Here is an 18,810-nt window from a genome sequence, read left to right as displayed (position 1 = left end):
CCAACGTGGTCCCCATCCACAAGAAGGGTGGGATGGAGGAACCTGGGAACTACAGACCTGTCAGCCTGACCTCAGTGCCAGGGAAACTGATGGAGCAGGTTATCTTGGGGGTGATAAGAGTGCACCTGAGGGATAGCAAAGGGCTCAGGTCCAGCCAGCATGGGTTTAGGAAGGGCAGATCCTGCCTCTCCAACCTGATCTCCTTCTATGATCAGGTGACCCGCTTGGTGGATGTGGGAGGCCTGTGGATGTGGTCTATCTGGACTTCAGCAAGGCCTTTGACACTGTCCCCCACAGCAAACTGCTGGCTAAGCTGCAGCCCATGGCTTGGGTGGCAACACTCTGTGCTGGGTTAGGAACTGGCTGGAGGGCTGGACCCAGAGAGTGGTGGTGAATGGTGCCACATCCAGCTGGCAGCTGTCACTAGTGGTGTCCCTCAGGGATCAGTGCTGGGCCCCATCCTCTTTAACATCTTCATAGATGATCTGGATGAGGGCATGGAGTCAGTCATCAGCAAGTTTGCAGATGACACTAAGCTGGGGGCAGATGTGACTGGGTTGGAGGGCAGAAGGGCTCTGCAGCGGGACCTTGACCGCCTGGACAGATGGGCAGAGTCCAATGGGATGGGGTTCAATAGCTCCAAGTGCAGGGTGCTGCACTTTGGCCACAACAACCCCATGCAGAGGTACAGGCTGGGGTCAGAGTGGCTGGAGAGCAGCCAGACAGAGAGGGATCTGGGGGTACTGATTGATACCCGCCTGAACATGAGCCAGCAGTGTGCCCAGGTGGCCAAGAGAGCCAGTGGCATCCTGGCCTGCATCAGGAATGGTGTGGTCAGCAGGAGCAGGGAGGTCATTCTGCCCCTGTATTCTGCACTGGTTAGACCACACCTTGAGTCCTGTGTTCAGTTCTGGGCCCCCCAGTTTAGGAGGGACATTGAGATGCTTGAATGTGTCCAGAGAAGGGCGACGAGGCTGGGGAGAGGCCTTGAGCACAGCCCTATGAGGAGAGGCTGAGGGAGCTGGGATTGGTTAGCCTGGAGAAGAGGAGGCTCAGGGGTGACCTTATTGCTGTCTACAACTACCTGAGGGGTGGTTGTGGCCAGGAGGAGGTTGCTTTCTTCTCTCAGGTGGCCAGCACCAGAACGAGAGGACACAGCCTCAGGCTACGCCAGGGGAGATTTAGGCTGGAGGTGAGGTGAAAGTTCTTCCCTGAGAGAGTCATTGGACACTGGAATGGGCTGCCCGGGGAGGTGGTGGAGTCGCCGTCCCTGGGGCTGTTCAAGGCAGGATTGGACATGGCACTTGGTGCCATGGTCTAGCCTTGGGCACTGTGGTAAAGGGTTGGACTTGATGATTTATGAGGTCTCTTCCAACCTTAGTATTACTGTGTGTGCTGTGTGCAAAGAAGGATTTGCTTGACCAGAGATGAGAAAGAAATTGGAAGGAAGACTGTGTGAGATGTACATCACAGATAACCATTCCAGACCACCAAGGTTGGAATTGATGGAATTGGGGTGGAGAATGGAAAAATACTTATGTAAATGAACTCCAAGAAATAATTGTAATAACCCTACCTCCTATTATCAATATGCCTGCTCTTGTGACATAAACTGTGGCTTGTACAAGCATGGGGTGTGCAGGATTGATGGAGCCATCCTGCCTGCACCCAGCGCTGTAATAAAACATGCCTGCTGCAGAACTCTGTATGAGTTTTGGGGTTCATTTCGCAGGTCAGCCTGGTTTCGTTTTTTGTCTCCTGCCAGCCAGGCATGAAAGGGTTAACTCCCTTCTCTGAAGAAGTGGAAGCCTCCACTGGGAGTCAGCCTCTTCTGATTTTGTCGTGGCTGCCACGGTACCCACCCTTATTTTTTTTATGGAGAGCACCAGAATTTTCGTTTGCCAATCGGGCCTTGGCAGTTCCTCCTCCCCACCTCCCTCAAAGCTAGTGCCTACTTGTACCGTTTCTCTCAAGCTGAATAAGACTTCTGAGATTCAAGGGGATAATTTCTCCGGTTGCCTCTATCTCTCACTCTGCTCCTTCTGGAGCACTGCCCAGACATGTTTGGGCTGCTAGGGAGACTTGTCGCAGGAGAAGACAATTGTGACACAGACAGCTCGCTTGTCCTGCTGCATTGCCATGGGCTTTTTTTTGCCCGACCCAACGTGCTTTTTGCTAGGGCTTTTCACTACATGATCGCAGTAGCTCAAGTCTGACCTGTGAGCAGAAAGATACTTCAAAAGCTCAATCCATGTTATGACCTCTCCCATGCACATCTGTGTTAGTAAGAAAATAAGAATAACAACAACCCTCTCTATTTCCTCCTTCTTTGATAAGGCATATCCCTTCAAAGCCACTGGTAGCCCAAGAATCAAAGGACGGAGTCTGGCTGTGTCAGCTGGAGCTTTTAAGGGACACTCATATTTCTCTTTGTCATACATCACCTGCACCCATGTGAGCCTCCAAATTGCTCTGGTCGCCTCAGTGAGCTAGTGACTGGGGGGTTCAGTTGGCTCCCCTCTTTCTCCCAGCTCAAAGCCACTTGCCCAGTATGCTGTACGCAAAGTAAGGCTGTGACTCCAGTCAGGATTGCACTCCAAAAACACATCCTCCCATTCTCCTAAGGCTTCCTGTGGGTCTAGAAAGACTATCACCTCCCTTACTAGACACAGGAAGTAAGAAGAGGAGTCAGCAGGACTGCCACCCTGAACTTTCAGAGTGCAGCCTTTCAGCTGCTTAGAAAGCTGGTTGATAGATTTCCATGGGAATTCCATTTATAGACAGCTAATGGGTTGCTCAGAAAAACTTGCTTTGTCGAGAGGTTGACATCACAAAGACCCCCAAAGCATAATCTGTGACTGGTTGGACAGATAGCTATTTTGTTGAAAGAGCTTTATCACATAAACAAGCCTGATAGCCCTCTAAATCATTTAATTTTTGATTGATTTATTCTAGACAGTGCAGCTGAAGAAGCAGGGCTTCAGGTTGGGGATATTCTGATAGCAGTCAATGGAACTGATGTCACCAACATGCCACATTCAGAAGCTGCCAATCTGGCACGGAAAGGTGAGTTTGAGATCACTGCTCCAAATGTATCCAAACGAGTTGAATGATGAATGGAACAGAGATCTTATTTAGCAATTTACTGTGTTAGTAATAGAGCAATAATGCCTGTCAAGTTTTTATCTATACCTTGCTAGGAATACAGAAGAAAATGGACATACCAAATATTCCCCAAAGAGCACATCTGAGAGCACTGCTTTTGGCTCTCCTGACTTACAACAAGTGACCAAGAAAGTCCTGAAAGTGGTGGCAGAAATACAAATACCTTATTTATGCATTATGCTTCCTCAGTGAGAGACTTTGTTGCCTGCTTCAGGGCACTCAGTAGTTATTTCTGTGTTGCCAACATCTCAAGACTAGTCAGGAGAGCAGAGGTTATTTCATGAAGCATCTTTTCAGAAGCAACACAGAAACAAGGGGACAGTGATAATAGCTGCACATATTCTTCCTAGATTTGTGATGACTAAAACCCATGTCTGCATGCTGAATGTTACTCTACTGCCTTTCCTTTGTTAATTGCAGATATGGTTCTGACAAGGGCTTATAGGAAATTCAATAAATTACAATGTTTCTACAATACAGTGAAACATTTAATTTGCCACAAGCCAAGCTCTTTAATTATAGAACTGTTGTTCACACTGCTATATTTAAGAGCATGTCCAGCCTTTTAGTAGCTAAGTATTTGATCAGTTGATATTTTTAACTCCTCAGGGAACACCCCCTGGTCTAGTTCCTGGCACACAGACAACATTCAGAAAGCCAAAGAGAAATCCAGCAAGTATTTTGCAACTAAAAGGGTGTCACAGTCACACTTCTCAATCTTCTTTGACATATTGCCACCTGCTCTGACGCACAATAACAATTCTGATATAATCAGAATTTGAAGCCTTTAAGATTAAAGCCACAGATGTATTGACAGCACTAGGAAATTGTACCTCACTGATAACAAGTAATATGCTTTTACAGTGTCTTGCAACCTAACAACTCCTCTGAACACTTATCTTTTGCAAATTAAGTAGACACTTTAACACAGGTTAGCATCTGACAGCCCCTCAGTGAGGAGCACCAACAGCAGGAAAGGTTAGTAGTCTCTAACACATGGGAAGGAATTCTTGAGAGCATATGTAAGATAAGACAGACTGTAAGTACTCCTAGGAGCATTTCCAGCAATCTTTTTATAAACTGCAGTTTATGTACAACCATTTGGGCAATGATATCACAGAACAACCAACTGTTTCTCTGAACTGATAAAATATGCAAGCACCTAAGATGCTGCTTGCAAAGGCAGATCATGAAAACTGTTTCAAAAGGTGCTTTCAGAGAACAGTCTTCATTACTAGTCCTCAACACATAACTAGTTTCATTCCTGAGCACCAATTAAAATAAGAACTCTTTTTTCGTTGCTGCTTCTGGAAGCTAGACTAGGAAGAGAAGGTTGTGAGATAGAACACTGCCTTCCTGCTCCATACCCTATAGGGATGTTAAAAGATACTTACAGATTTGATAGATTTGATTAGAGTTTTTACCTATGTTTTCACATTATTCACATGGTATTTTAGGTCCTGATATCCTAACTATGGTGGTGGGATCAGATATCAGCCGTTACCCTAACACCCCCAGACCTACCTGTCGAGGATACTTGCATAAGCGAACGCAGTCAGCAATATTGAAGGGCTGGAGAAAGAGGTGGTTTGTGCTGAAACATAATGGCTACCTACACTATTACAAACACAAGAAGGTAAGAAAAGAGGCTGGTGAGGAAGAAAGCTGTATTCTGAACTGTGAAGTGCAGCAATATTATACTCAGATTTACAGGTCATTATCTTGGCTTGAGGTATTTATGGAATAGCATCAGCACTAGAATTGTTTTTGTGTGTGGTATACAGAGCAGGCCTATTGAATAATTCTGCCTTCCTGTTATCCTAGACACAGACACAAATACTGTCAGGCTGTTATGGATTGACATTCAGTGTCTTAGTTCTGATCTTCGAGAAGTCTGTAAACTGAATAGACATAAGGAGGCTCTAATGACATGAAGTAATTTCAGATGTGTAGGTGCTCTGTATTCCATCTACTGTTATATTTATTTTTTTACACAATCATACCATGAGATTTGGGTTTGTGTGTAAGCTCTAGACCTGCACAGAGAGGTAAGAGAAAGCCTTAGTTTCTGTAGTATTGCGCAGTACTTTGTTTTCTGTCATGTGAGCATACTTGCACAGTATTTAGTTCTAAGCAGTAAATAAAACTTTAGCTTCATCTAACTGTAGTCAAGTAGTCATCAAAAAAAAAAAAAAAAAAAGAAGAAGGAAAATGGATCCTTCATAAACTTATTTCACTTGGCTTTGTCCTGAGGCTCCATTTCATTATGGCATAATTTATAAGCCCCTTGTACAGAGAATCTGAATGGCCCTGAATTGGTGGCGTCACTGTTAGCTCAGCTGCAAACGTTTGAGTACTCTATGCAGTTATTTGCTACTACATAAATGAGTAAATAACAACATTGCAACAAAAAGATAACAAAGACAGGGGTGAGAAGGTTTCCATTGTGTAGCAGGTTCATTTCAATAGCTAGACAGAATCTTGTCTACTCTGCTAATTGCACATCAATGCAGTCAGCACACTGGCAAGTAAGTGTTGCTCTATGTTTTACTTTCAAAAAAGTTCATAACCCTCACTCTTTCTCAACAGCAGAATGCTTTCCTCACTGAATATTCTTTAATTAGCAGTGTCTCTGTTAAAGAAATTTATGTTTCTCAGCTGTATCTATTAGGGTATATTTGTGCTTGTAAATAATTCCATTCTCACCATCTGCCTTGTTCAGAATACTTGGAAACTGTATTACAATTTGCTATTTGTTTTTATTCCATTTAAGATTCATCAGCATCACTCACTTCATGCAACTGACTGGATACCAGTCCTCCATTTACCTTCTATTTAGATGAAGACACGTCATTTTCTACCCAATACTCACAGAACAAACAAAGGCCCTTCTGAAAAGCAGGGAGGAAATTTAACTGAAGAATTGAATGTTCTCTTTCTACAATTTTCTTCTCTGTACATTGGAATGCAGCATTTTGCAGAAAGTGAACTTGCTAAAATTTGTAACTCAGACACCACAGTTCTCGTTGCTTGTCAATCCTCAGTACTGTTGAATAGAAAAGAATAGAATAGAATAGAATAGAATAGAATAGAATAGAATAGAATAGAATAGAATAGAATAGAATAGAATAGAATAGAATAGAATAGAATAGAATAGGATTGGAGTAGAATAGAACAGAATAGAATAGAACATGGTTTTAAATTTATATTGTGGTATACATGGGGTCAAATTATCATGAGAAGAAAGAAATCCCCTGCCTGCCATATTCATATAATTTCAATCTGTGACAAATGTTCAATGTTTTGCTCACTAGAGCAAGCCAGTGTGTTCGTCACTAAGCTTAAGCACAACATGTAAAAGGCTTAGCTGTAAGTAGATTGAGGTCTCAACCATCACTTATAAAGGCACCACTTCTAAATTTTCATCATTTTTTTGCTCAAATCTTTATCATCACAGCTTGCAAACTGCAACGTTACTTAGAGCTGGTGTACAGTCTGATTTCTTCTCTGTTTTCCATGACTCCCAGGGCTTCAGGATATGTTATTTTTCAATTTACTTGTAAGTTGTGTGCAATGTTTCCAGTACTTCCACTGCATTATCTCTGTTAATAAATCAGAAGTAATGCTGGCTGGCATAACGAGCAAGTTAATTTTGGCCTAATTACAGATTCTCTGACCCCGAGAAGAGTTGTAATCAGATATATTACTTGACCTGACTTGAACTGTTCAAAATTTTAACCCAGTCAATAGGTCTCCCCATAAGGCTGTAGACAAACATTTTGTTGCCTTTTGTGCAATAGGTTCTAACTACGATTTGCTAAATATCCCAACAATGAGCCTACTGCAAAGCACAGTGAGAGAGGGCATACAAAACAAGAAAATAACAGTGAAAAGCTTGAGCTCCAGGGAGGGTTGTGGCCACATCAGCTGTGATGGAGAATGTTACGCAAATGAGAAATAAGAAGCAAAAAGGGAAAAGAGTTAATTTTTTTCTGTATCATTTAAGAGATGTCTGATTTAAGAGCACAATGGCACATCCAGGACAGTTAAAAATTCAGTCATGCCATTACTGACCTAAAACTAATCTGAGCTAGTGACCTAGAAGGAACTGCCTTGCACTTGCCACTGCCAGTCTCCTGAGATAGCCGATCTCATTTCAGCTTTATAGCACTGCTCCATTTTCATGTCACTTATGTTATTTCTTCTAGGTTTCAATCCTGTTTTCTGTAAAGTTACTTTTATTCTACTTTCCTCATATCTGTGATCTCTTGTGTAGCTTCATTGCAATTTCTTTTTATAGTTAGTTGATTGTGATTTCTGTTACTGCAAATAGCATGAAATGTTAACATATATTTTCAGCTTCCACTAATAGACAAAGAAACTTAACAACAACAGCAAATATTACTGCTCAAAATTCTTGGAACACAGTGAATCATCCAGGAAATGCTGTGAATGTAATTTATTTTGTGGAAGTATTTACACCAAATTACTTAGGCCTGATTAGTGAACTCCCCTGGGCTACATACTTATGCTATCTTAATGTCAATTTCCTAAAATAGAGGAAGGAGATACTTACTTTTCTCTTCTTACTTCTCCTCAGTTCAGTCTCTCATAGTTACACATTGATTGATCTTTTCAGTGCTTTGTTTATTTTGGTTTTCTTTTCCAGAAATATATGAGGCATCTTAAGAAAATCAGCAGCAAGGGAAGGGCTACTTCTGGTGTTTCTGTTATTCTTAAAATAGCAGTTAACAAGACAGCATATGCTTTCTGCCTTCTACTCAAAGGTTTCTGTCCACATTAGGTAGTACAGGCTGCCAATAATTTATGAAATAGGTGATAGCAACCTTGAGAAAATACAAAAATCTTTTTTTGCTTCAGTGCAGAATGGGATAATAATACCTAGAAAATTAATTCATTCATTTGAAATCTGGAGGATGTGTCTCATCAGATCAAGCACCATTATACAGCTATACTGGGTTCCCTAGCAGCACTATATTCAGTAGATTACTCTCCAGTCACAGTCACAACAAATTACTTTTCAACCTTATTTTTTGCACCAATAAACCTTTGGCACTTTTGTAACAGTGCTAAAGGAATGCTCTCCTGATATTATTTATGAAAGCCACATAAATGAAAAGAAATGCCCCTTACCTCTGGCTTAGAAGAAATAAGAAAACATGGCTGATTATTAATCCATGAAGGACATTTCATCTCACTTTCAATGCTTCAAATCCATCTCAGTCTTTTCCTAGGTGCATTCTTTTAAAATGGAGTGGACATAAATTATTCTTGATGCCACAGAGCTCTATCTGTATTCATTCTAGATAGCACAGAAAATCTTTAGAACAATTTATAGGGAAGCTAAATAATAGTTGTCACACAGCCAATTCAATATCTTCAGTGACTGCTGCCTTCACACTGGGATAGCCAGCAGAAACTAGATTGTGGACAAGATTCTACTGAATAACACTTCATTAACCTAGCACTTTGTATTCTAAGAGACTTGGAGCCTGAATACATATTTTGGTCATGCTGTTTTTGCAATGTAGGTTTGTGTCTGAAGGCATTATAACTAAAGTAGGTCACATGGCACTGGCAACTTCCAGGATTTCCTTCATATTCTGTGCTAAGTTCAGATGTGCATTAAAGGGGGAAAAAAAAAAAAAAGAAAAGAAAAAAAAAAAAAAGAAGAAGAAAGGAATGAAGAAGGAGAATCATAGAATCATAGAATCAACCAGATTGGAAGAGACCTCCAAGATCATCCATTCCAACCTAGCACCCAGCCCTAGCCAGTCAACTAGACCATAGCACTAAGTGCCACGTCCAATCCTGCCTTGAACATCTCCAGGGATGGTGACTCCACCACCTCCCTGGGCAGCCCATTCCAATGCCAATCACTCTCTCTGCCAACAACTTCCTCCTAACATCCAGCCTATACTTCCCCTCACGCAACTTGAGACCGTGTCTCCTTGTTCTGTTGCTGGTTGCCTAAGAGAAAAGACCAGCTCCCACCTGGCTACAGCTTCCCTTCAGGTAGCTGTAGACAGCAATGAGATCAGCCCTGAGACTCTTCTTCTCCAGACTGCACACCCCCAGCTCCCTCAGCTTCTCCTCACAGGGCTGTGCTCCAGGCTTTGTTGGCCTTCTCTGGACACATTCCAGTATCTCAACATCTTTCTTGAATTGAGGATCCCAGAACTGGACACAGTACTCAAGATGTGGCCTGACCAGTGTTGAGTACAGGGGAAGAATACAGATGAAACAAAAGAGTCTAGGAAATACATTCGTAAATGTTTGGGGTTTTTTTTGTTTTGGTTTGGGGTTTTTTTTTAAGTATTAGGGTTTGTTTATTTTGTTGTTGCAGGAAATCAATTTGTAACAAAGGGAAAACTGCATTTGCCAATGAGCATACAAGCAAATATTTAACAGTTTAATCCCACAGATGCATATTTTATTCATGGAATGATAGGTATGTTTACTTTTAGGCTAATTATGAAGAACTGTAGGGACATTAACAATTTAGCTTCTACTGACAAATTTTAATGAACTAATTTTAGTCTATGAGACTCCATTGTTGGTGCATACTGCAAACAGAACTGACACTTTCCATGTGTACCAGCATTAAGTCATGATTTCCATTTTATTGGTGTCAAATTGGATGCAATTGTTAGAGCTCCAGTCACAGCTCTTCGAAGCAAGTGACTTAAGAATATTGCTTAAAACACAGCTAGAGTTTGCTGTCCCAGAAGTGTGCATCTTCATTTTGAGTTAAAACATGCTGTTGAGATGAACTGGGCTGGGAAAATGGGGGGAACTGTTTCACCTGCCTACTTACATTAAGAAGCTTAATAGCTTCTTATAAATAACCACAGTGACAATGCCTTTCAGTCTTTTCAGGCTTTAACTCAACCATGAACAATGTAGTACAAGTATTTTGATAAGTTTTCCATTGGAAGTTGTCAGAAGTTAATGGGAAGGGTTATGAACACAATGATACTTAGGGCAACTTTAAAAAGGAACTGAAATGCAGGCTTTTAAGTTATGCTCACTGTTTCCTGAATGTAAGATTTTGTTCCCTCTATCTGCACAGAAAAGGTGAGGTTTTTAACACAAGCCCATGCTACAAGCAGCTTTACTTAGTAAAGAGATTCATGGTCTTAAATTCTTCATTATATTTGAAAATCTGACTCTCACGCAGATGCACCTTCAAAAGCTGGAATATCTGCAAGTACATATCAGGATTCTCTCATGCAGTAGGACAAGGGAGGTTATTCTGCCCTTGTACTCAGCACTGGTCAGGCCACACCTTAAGAACTGTGTCCAGTTCTGGACTCCTCAATTCAAGAGAGATGTTGAGGTGCTGGAACATGTCCAGAGAAGGGCGACAAAGCTGGTGAGGGGCCTGGAACACAAACCCTATGAGAAGCTGAGGGAGCTGGGGGTGTGCAGCCTGCAGAAAAGGAGGCTCAGGGGTGACCTCATTGCAGTCTACAACTACCTGAAGGGAGGCTGTAGCCAGGTGAGGTTGGTCTCTTCTGTCAGGCAAACAGCAACAGAAGAAGGAGACACAGTCTCAAGTTGTGCCAGAGGAGGTCTAGTTTGGATGTTAGGAGGAAGTTGTTGTCAGAGAGAGTGATTGGCATTGGAATGGGCTGCCCAGGGAGGTGATGGAGTCGCTGCCCCTGGAGGTGTTCAAGAAAAGCCTGGATGAGGCACTTGGTGCCATGGTCTAGTTGACTGGGCAGGGCTGGGTGCTAGGTTGGACTGGATGATCTTGGAGGTCTCTTCCAATCTTGTTGATTCCATGATTCTATGCAGATATGGCTTCTGCTGAACAAAAAACAGTTAAAAGAGGAAAAATAGAGATGAAATTTAAAGGGTGTTTGACTAGTCTATCTTTTGTAACTGCACTGTATTTTCTGGAGCAGATGAACATTAAATTCATCAAAATCACAGAATTCTACACCATTGAATATTTCTTGAGTTTATCCCCATCTCACAGGAATCAGTTTTATATAAGCTCTGAACTGTGACACTCTCTCTCTCCAATTGCAGGATGAAGGGAAATGCAGACCCTTGGAAGTAACAAATCTTGAAGGAGCAGAAATTGGTGTTGATACTAGTCTGGGTAAACCATTTGTTTTTAAATGCACACCTCAAAGTGGAAATAGGATCTTCTACTTCTGTGCAACTTCCAGCCAAGAAATGAAAAGGTAAGTCATTTGTCATTTTGTAGGGTCGGTTTTGTTATTCCAGTCTGGGGAGGAGGGGTCTGAATTTTTGGAGGATGTTCACAATATCCAACTTGATCAGTAGGGGAAAAACTGTCCCACATAACATCCTGGTCACCAACCTGGATGGATGGAGCACTGCTGGATAAGGAATTGGCTGGATGATCACACACAGAGTTGTGATCAATGGTACAATGTCCACATGGAGACCAGTGACAAGTTGATCAGTGCTGGGACCAGTGCTGTTTAACATCTTAGTCAGTGATGTGGACAGAGGAATTGTGTGCACCCTCAGCAAGTTTGCAAATGGCAACAAGCTGTGTGGCACAATTGACTTCCTAGAGGGAAGGGATCCATTTAGAGGCACCTGGACAGGCTAGAGAGGTGGGTCCAGGCAAACATCATGAAATTCAACAAGGCCAAGTGTAAGTAAGGTCCTGCACCTGGGTCAGTGCAATCCGAAACACAAATCCAGACTGGGTGGTGAATGGCTGAGAGCAGCCCTGAGGAAAAGAGCCTGGGGATCTGGCTTGGCTTGGTGAATAGCTCAGCAGAAGCTGGCAGTGTGAGTGCAGCCCAGACAGTAACTGTGTGCTGGGCTGCAGCAAGAGAAATGTGGCCAGCAGGGCAAGGGAGGGGATTCTGCCCCTTGGCTCTGCTCTCATCAGACCCCACCTGGAATCCTGTGTGCAGTTCCGGAGCCCCCAGCACAAGGACATGGAACTGTTGGAGCCAGTCCAGAGGAGGCCATGAAGGTTATCAGAGGGCTGGAGCAGCTCTGCTATGAGGACAGGCTGCAAGGGTTGGGGCTCTTCAGCCTGGAGAAGAAAAGGCTTCGACAAGAGTTTGTAGTAGTCTTCCAGTATCTGAAGGGGGCCTGCAGGAGGTCTGGGGAGGGACTATTTTTGATCATTACAAAGTCTTGTAATGACAGGACAAGGAGTGATGGTTTTAGATTGGCAGAGGGAAGATCTAAACTAGATGTTAGGAAGAAGTTCTTTACAGTGAGGGTGGTGAGACACTGGCACAGGTTGCCCAGAGAGGCAGTGGCTGTTTCCTCCCTGGAGACGTTCAAGACCAGACTGGATGAGACTTTGAGCGACCTGTTTTAGTGGGACATGTCCCTGCCTATGGTGAAGGATTGGAGCTGGATTGTCTTTGAGATGCCTTCCACCTTAAACCATTCTATGATTCTGTAATTCTATGACTATGGGGTTATAGTGTTTATTTTCATTCACAGATGTTTGAAAAAAATATATTTTTATCCTCACAGGGATTTTTATTATAATTGTGCTTTCATAGTCTTTAATATTAGTGCTTTGCTCCAGATCCTCCTAAATTCTTGATCTGTCTCCAGAAAAAAAAAAATCTTCACTCATGTTCTTGCGCCTTCTCCACTGTTATATCAAATGAAAATGGAAATTTTCTTCTGTAAATTGGTCATTTCACATGAATAATCTGTCTTCTGCCAAATAAGAACAGTGATAGCAGTAAACACAATACTACATTCCATTTCCTTTTCTGTCATGCTTTCATATCACCATTTTAGTATTTTAAAATGTAAGTATGCCACAAAGTCATGTGGGTTGTAATAAGTTGCAATGAGTTTTGTCTCGACTAAGAGTTAAAAACTTTGTTTTTGTTGTTATTATTTCCCAGATACTATAGCTGATGAAGTAAAGAGACTGAAATCACCCAAAACAAAAGTAACAATTTTAATTTTAAAATGTACTACAATGTAATCTTTTCCTCTTTGGTTTATTGTGAATTACCTAAAATTAAAAGCTAGGAAGCATACCAAGTAGCTTGGTATTCATCTTGCCATCCTTTCATGACATCTTACTCTATTGCAATATCAGACCGTATTTCATAGAATCAAGCAAGTTGGAAGAGACCTCCAAGATCATCCAGTCCAACCTAGCACCCAGCCCTGCCCAGTCAACTAGACCATGGCACTAAGTGCCTCATCCAGGCTTTTCTTGAACACTTCCAGGGGCAGTGACTCCACCACCTCCCTGGGCAGCCCATTCCAATGACAATCACTCTCTCTGCCAATAACTTCCTCCTAACATCCAGCCTAGACCTGCCCTGGCACAGCTTGAGACTGTGTCCCCTTGTTCTGTTGCTGTTTGCCTGATAGAAGAGGCCAACCCCACCTGGCTACAGCCTCCCTTCAGGTAGTTGTAGACAGCAATGAGGTCACCCCTGAGCCTCCTCTTCTGCAGGCTGCGCACCCCCAGCTCCCTCAGCCTCTTCCCAAAGTGTTTGTGTTCCAGGCCCCTCACCAGCTTTGTTACCCTTCTCTGGACACATTCCAGTATTTCAACATCTCTCTTGAATTGAGAAGTCCAGAACTGGACACAGTTCTTAAGGTGTGGCCTGAGCAGTGTTGAGTGCAGGGGAAGAATAACCTCCCTTGAAAACCTCCACTTCCAAATTCTATGTCATCTGTAGTATGAGAGCAATAACTTTGCCAACATATAACTTGCTTCATTCTGTAATCCCCAGGTTTGGGATTATCTACATTGTAACTAAATTACCTACATTGTAACTAAATAACCTACATTGTAACAAAAACACAAATATATATATTAAAAAATATATATGTATATGTAAAATACACATTCCCTTGTCTGCAATATTGTCTTAATTTATTACCACGTGGTGCACAGCAAGCTTTGAGACTTGTTTTTCTGAGGATTAACAATGTTTATTTAGACTTAATCCACTTTTCTGGCTTGAATGTGTCCTGAAAACTGCACATCCCTTTAATACTGTCCATATCAGCAAGAGTAAAGAAGCAGTAAAGCAAATCTGTTCTACTCTGCCAAACTAAGCTATTCCTATTTTTTGTCATATTATAGGTGGTTAGAGGCTATGGATAAAGCAGTGCATCCCATCCATCAGGTAATGTTTTATTTCTATTCCAAGTATGTTATAGTAGACTGTGAAGAAAACTGAGACACAGTAGATTATTTGTACACAGTAAGGTGTAGAGAGTATACAAGGGAGCTGCATCCTTTTGTTCTGGGCTGCTAAGACACAAATCAGTTCCAGTCTAAAAGCCATATGCATACATTATTGTGACTCAGAAAATACATTTTACTGTCATATGGTAGAGTGAATCAAAATGCTCCTTATCCAGATGTCAGCAGCCTTAAACTGGTTCAGAAACATAACCTAGAATGAGGATAGGAGGACTGAGGAAAGGGGAGAGAATTCTCACAGCCACATGTTCTACTCTAGGTAATACTATTAGGAGTAAAGGTAGAGAAGAACTAGATTTTCTTAAGTGTTCCCTGCACAGATGTCTTGCTTGCAAGCTGCCTATTTTTTCTGACAATATGAGGAAGGGGAGGGAGCAGCATTTGTATGTGCTGAGTTCCTCTTTCCTGTACTTTTACAGATGAAGAAGTGTAAGTTAGCTGGTAAACATAGGCTTCACTATCTCTTTATACAGCCATATTCTGCTGGTCCCTGTGGCTGGGAGAAAGCAGCAATAATTGATCTTAAGAGATCAATAGAGAGACTATTCTCAGCTAAATATAACTTAGTATGAATAATTCCTGACTGACCCCTGAACTAGGAACTCTAAAGGAGATTTTAGTATTTCTAGAGCCAGAAGCACAGAGGTTAGAGCCATTTTATTCCCTGGCTCCATGACTCGTATTCTTTTCTCCTACAAACAGACTGCATTAATAAAAACATGCTGTTGATCTGTAAGATATGTATTTGAAAATACTTAGCTACTGAACCACCTTGGTTTTCAGAAAGAATCTGAGGCTCAAATGCAGAGTAAGTATCTAAATCTGCCTTTTTTTTCAGATAAAATAAAATCACCTGGGAAAGAACAACCTCAGGTATCAGTGTAGGTTGGGGAGTAACCTATTGAAGGGCAGCAAAGGGGAAAAGGATCTGGGGTTTGTAGTAGATGAGAGGTTGACCACGAGCCAGTAGTGTGCTCTTGTGGCCAGGAGGGTCAGTGCCATTCTGGGGTGTATTAAAGGGGCTATGGCTAGTAGGTCAAGAGAGGTTCTCCTGCCTCTCTACTCTGCCCTGATGAGGCTGCATCTGGAGTACTGTGTCCAGTTCTGGGCCTTCCAGGTCAAGGACATAGAACTGCTTGAGAGAGTCCAGCACAGAACCACAAAATCACTCTTACGAGGAGAACCTGAGGGAGCTGGGGCTCTTTTGCTTGGAGAGGAGGAGACTGAGAAGTGACCTCATCAATGCTTATCAATATGTAAAGGGTGAGTGCCAGGAGGCTGGAGCCAGGCTCTACTCAATGATGCCCAGTGACAGGACAGGGGGCAATGGGTGGAAGATGAGACATAAGAATTTTCATGTAAACACGAGGAATTTTTTTCCCTGTGAGGGTGACAGAAGACTGGAACAGGCTGTCCAAGGGGTTGTGGAATCTCCCTCCCTGGAGATATTAAAAAATCTGCCTGGATGTGTTCCTGTGTGATCTGGTATGATTCCTGTTTGATCCTGCACTGGCATGGGAGTTGGACAGGATGATCTTTCAAGGTCTCTTCAAGCCCCTGACATTCTGTGATTCTGTGGTTCTGTGATCAATAATAAAACAGTTTAAAAAAATAAAGAAAAACATTTACAGACATCCTTCTCTCAACTCACAACACATGAGTGAATCCTTCAGCCATGTGCTACAATGATGAGTTTCCAAATGGGTTATTGTTATTTTAATTCCTTGTCCACTGAAATACCATTAAACAAACATTCATTGATCTTGGCTTCATCTTTCAGACAAGATTGTTGGTACAAAACCAAATTTCTTTTCAAGTACCTACCCAGCAGTGTTTCTTGAAAAAACAACCAAACACAACAACAACAGAAACAACCAAAAACCAAAGACTTGAAAACAGCAAAAATAAATCAACTCATTTAAAGTGCTTAAATTTATCTTTATAAACCCTAGACATAATGGAGGATAGAGACTGGTGAGTGACATAAACCTCAAAGGCAGTGCTGGCTGCAGTGACCATGAAATAGTAGAGTCCAAGATCTTTAGGGCATCAAAGAGAGTGTGTAGCAAGCTCACTGCTCTGGACTTCAAGAGAGCAGACTTCATCCTCTTCAGGGATCTGCTTGGCAGGGTGTCACAGGATAAATACCTGGAGGCAGAGGGGCCTAAGACAGCTGGTCAGTATTCACAGAATCACAGAACTGTCAGGGCTGGAAGGGACCTCAAAGGTCATCTAGTTCCAATCCCTTTGACATCGGCAGAAACACCTCACACTAGATTAGGTTGATTGAAGCTCCCTACAGCATGGCCTTAAAATCTTCAGGGATGTGGCTTCCACCACCTCCCTGGGCAACCTGTTCTAGTGTCCCACCACCTGTCAAGATCCCATCCCTCCAGTGTGTCTACCGCACCACACAGCTTGGTGTCGTCAGCAAACTTGCTGGGAGTGCTCTCAGTGCTACTGTCCATGTTGCCAACAAAGATACTAAACAAGTCTAGTCCCAGTACTGATCCTTAAGGGACTCCACTTGTCACTGGCCTCCACTTGGACATGGACCCATTGACAGCCACTCTTTGGGTGCACCTGTCAAACTAGTTTTTAATCCACTGAGTTGCCAACCCTTATTTTACCAGCTTGGAGACCAGGATGTTGTGCAGGACAGTGTAGAAGGCTTTGCACAAGTCCAGGTAAATTGTGTCAATTATTGTCCCTAGTCTATTGATATTATGACCTTGTCATAGAAGGCCACCAGGTTTGACAGGCACTATTTGCCCTTGGTGAAGTCATTTTGATAATACCAAATCACCTCCTCGTTATTCTCCTGTCTCAGCAGTGCCTCCAACAGGATCTGCTCTATGATCTTACCAGGCACAGAGGTGAGACTGACTGGCCTATAGTTCCCTGGCTCTTCCTTCTATCTCTTTTTGAAAATGGGGGTGATGTTTCCCCTTTTCCAGTCAATGAGGACTGCACCAAACTGCCAGGACTCCTGGAATATAATAGGGAGGGATTCAGCAACTTCGTCCGTCAGTTCTCTCAGTACCTGTGGGTGTATCCCATCAGGTCCCATGGACCTGAATGAACACTTTCTGGTTTATCAGATGGTCACAAACACATCCAAAGAGTTATTCTTTAATGAACATGCAAAACAGCTTGTTGAATAAGAAGTTCCAACATTATATCTGAGAAGTATATCTCATGCATGCATCCCTTAATAAAATAGTGAACTGGTTCCTTTTTGTGCTACTGCATCTTATTTTTTGGCCACTTTATACTTTAAAATTTTGTCTTAGAGGGAATATTCCCTGAAAGAAGTATTTGAATTAATATGTCACTTTCACTGCCTACCCTCTGTTCTTAATGAACAGATTAACTGTATCTGATCCTTTCTTTAACTAGGTTTTCTATTCGGTTGAATAGACAAAACATTTTTGTTCTCTATACTCCTTGTTACTGACTTGTAAGAGCTAGGGCACTGCAGTAGAGCTCACAACACAATGGTTTAACAGACCAGTATACTATGTTATCTTAATGAATCTGCAAAGAGAACTGTTTTATTAATATATCTACTAATACCGAGGTCCTTTTCTCAACTTTGTTGCAATAACTCTCAGTAGGTTTTCTATTCATAATAAAGAATAGAGCCAGGTGTTTTTCTCTAATTACCTTGTCAAGAATACTAAAGAAAGACCATGCATGAATGCAAAACAAAACCCTAATCTCCACAGGGCTCCTACAATCAGCTCTTTAGCAGGCCAGCTTCACTCATCTTCATTTAACAAAAAACACCTGCTGATTGTCAATCACCTTGGTCCCACAGCACGCTAGATCAGCTTGCCTTCCTGTCCCACTGCAAGCTGGGTGGTTATCCCACACTACTGGTACTGCACACATTCTCCATGTGGATTTCAAGCTATAACGACACCAGCTGATGCAGAATTCAAAGTATATATTGTGGATGAGCAAAACACACTAGGAGAGGCTGAGTTGCTAACACTTCTCAGATTTGAAGAAGAAACTATTTAATCTCACATTAGACAACTTAGTCTTATTAAACAAGTTTCTTTTTTCCTGATTTTTTTTCTCCAACCATGCAGATAGCTTATACAATGGCAGTCTTTCATGGGTTCAGCTTTCTCTTTGCCTATGAATGACAATAGGATAATTTTGCCAGTGAAAAAGTCTCTGCTTTCCAGAAAGGGACAAGAAGGCACCTGTAAACATTTTGTGTGTGGTAGTGCTTCCATCCAACTCTGAATGCTGTATTCTGGCCTCAGACATCCCCATATTTTTTCTGAAACCTGGGGTAAATGGTGAACCTCTGTGATGGTTTGGGTGTTACCCACCCACCCCCCCACGTAACAAAATCACCCAGACTAGACTCAGATGAGCTGGAAATAAGAATGAAGCTTTATATTTACAGC

The sequence above is a fragment of the Pogoniulus pusillus genome, chromosome Z (genome assembly GCF_015220805.1).
Source record: "Pogoniulus pusillus isolate bPogPus1 chromosome Z, bPogPus1.pri, whole genome shotgun sequence".
NCBI classification, from domain to species: domain Eukaryota; kingdom Metazoa; phylum Chordata; class Aves; order Piciformes; family Lybiidae; genus Pogoniulus; species Pogoniulus pusillus.
Note: the sequence above shows the minus strand (reverse complement) of the source record.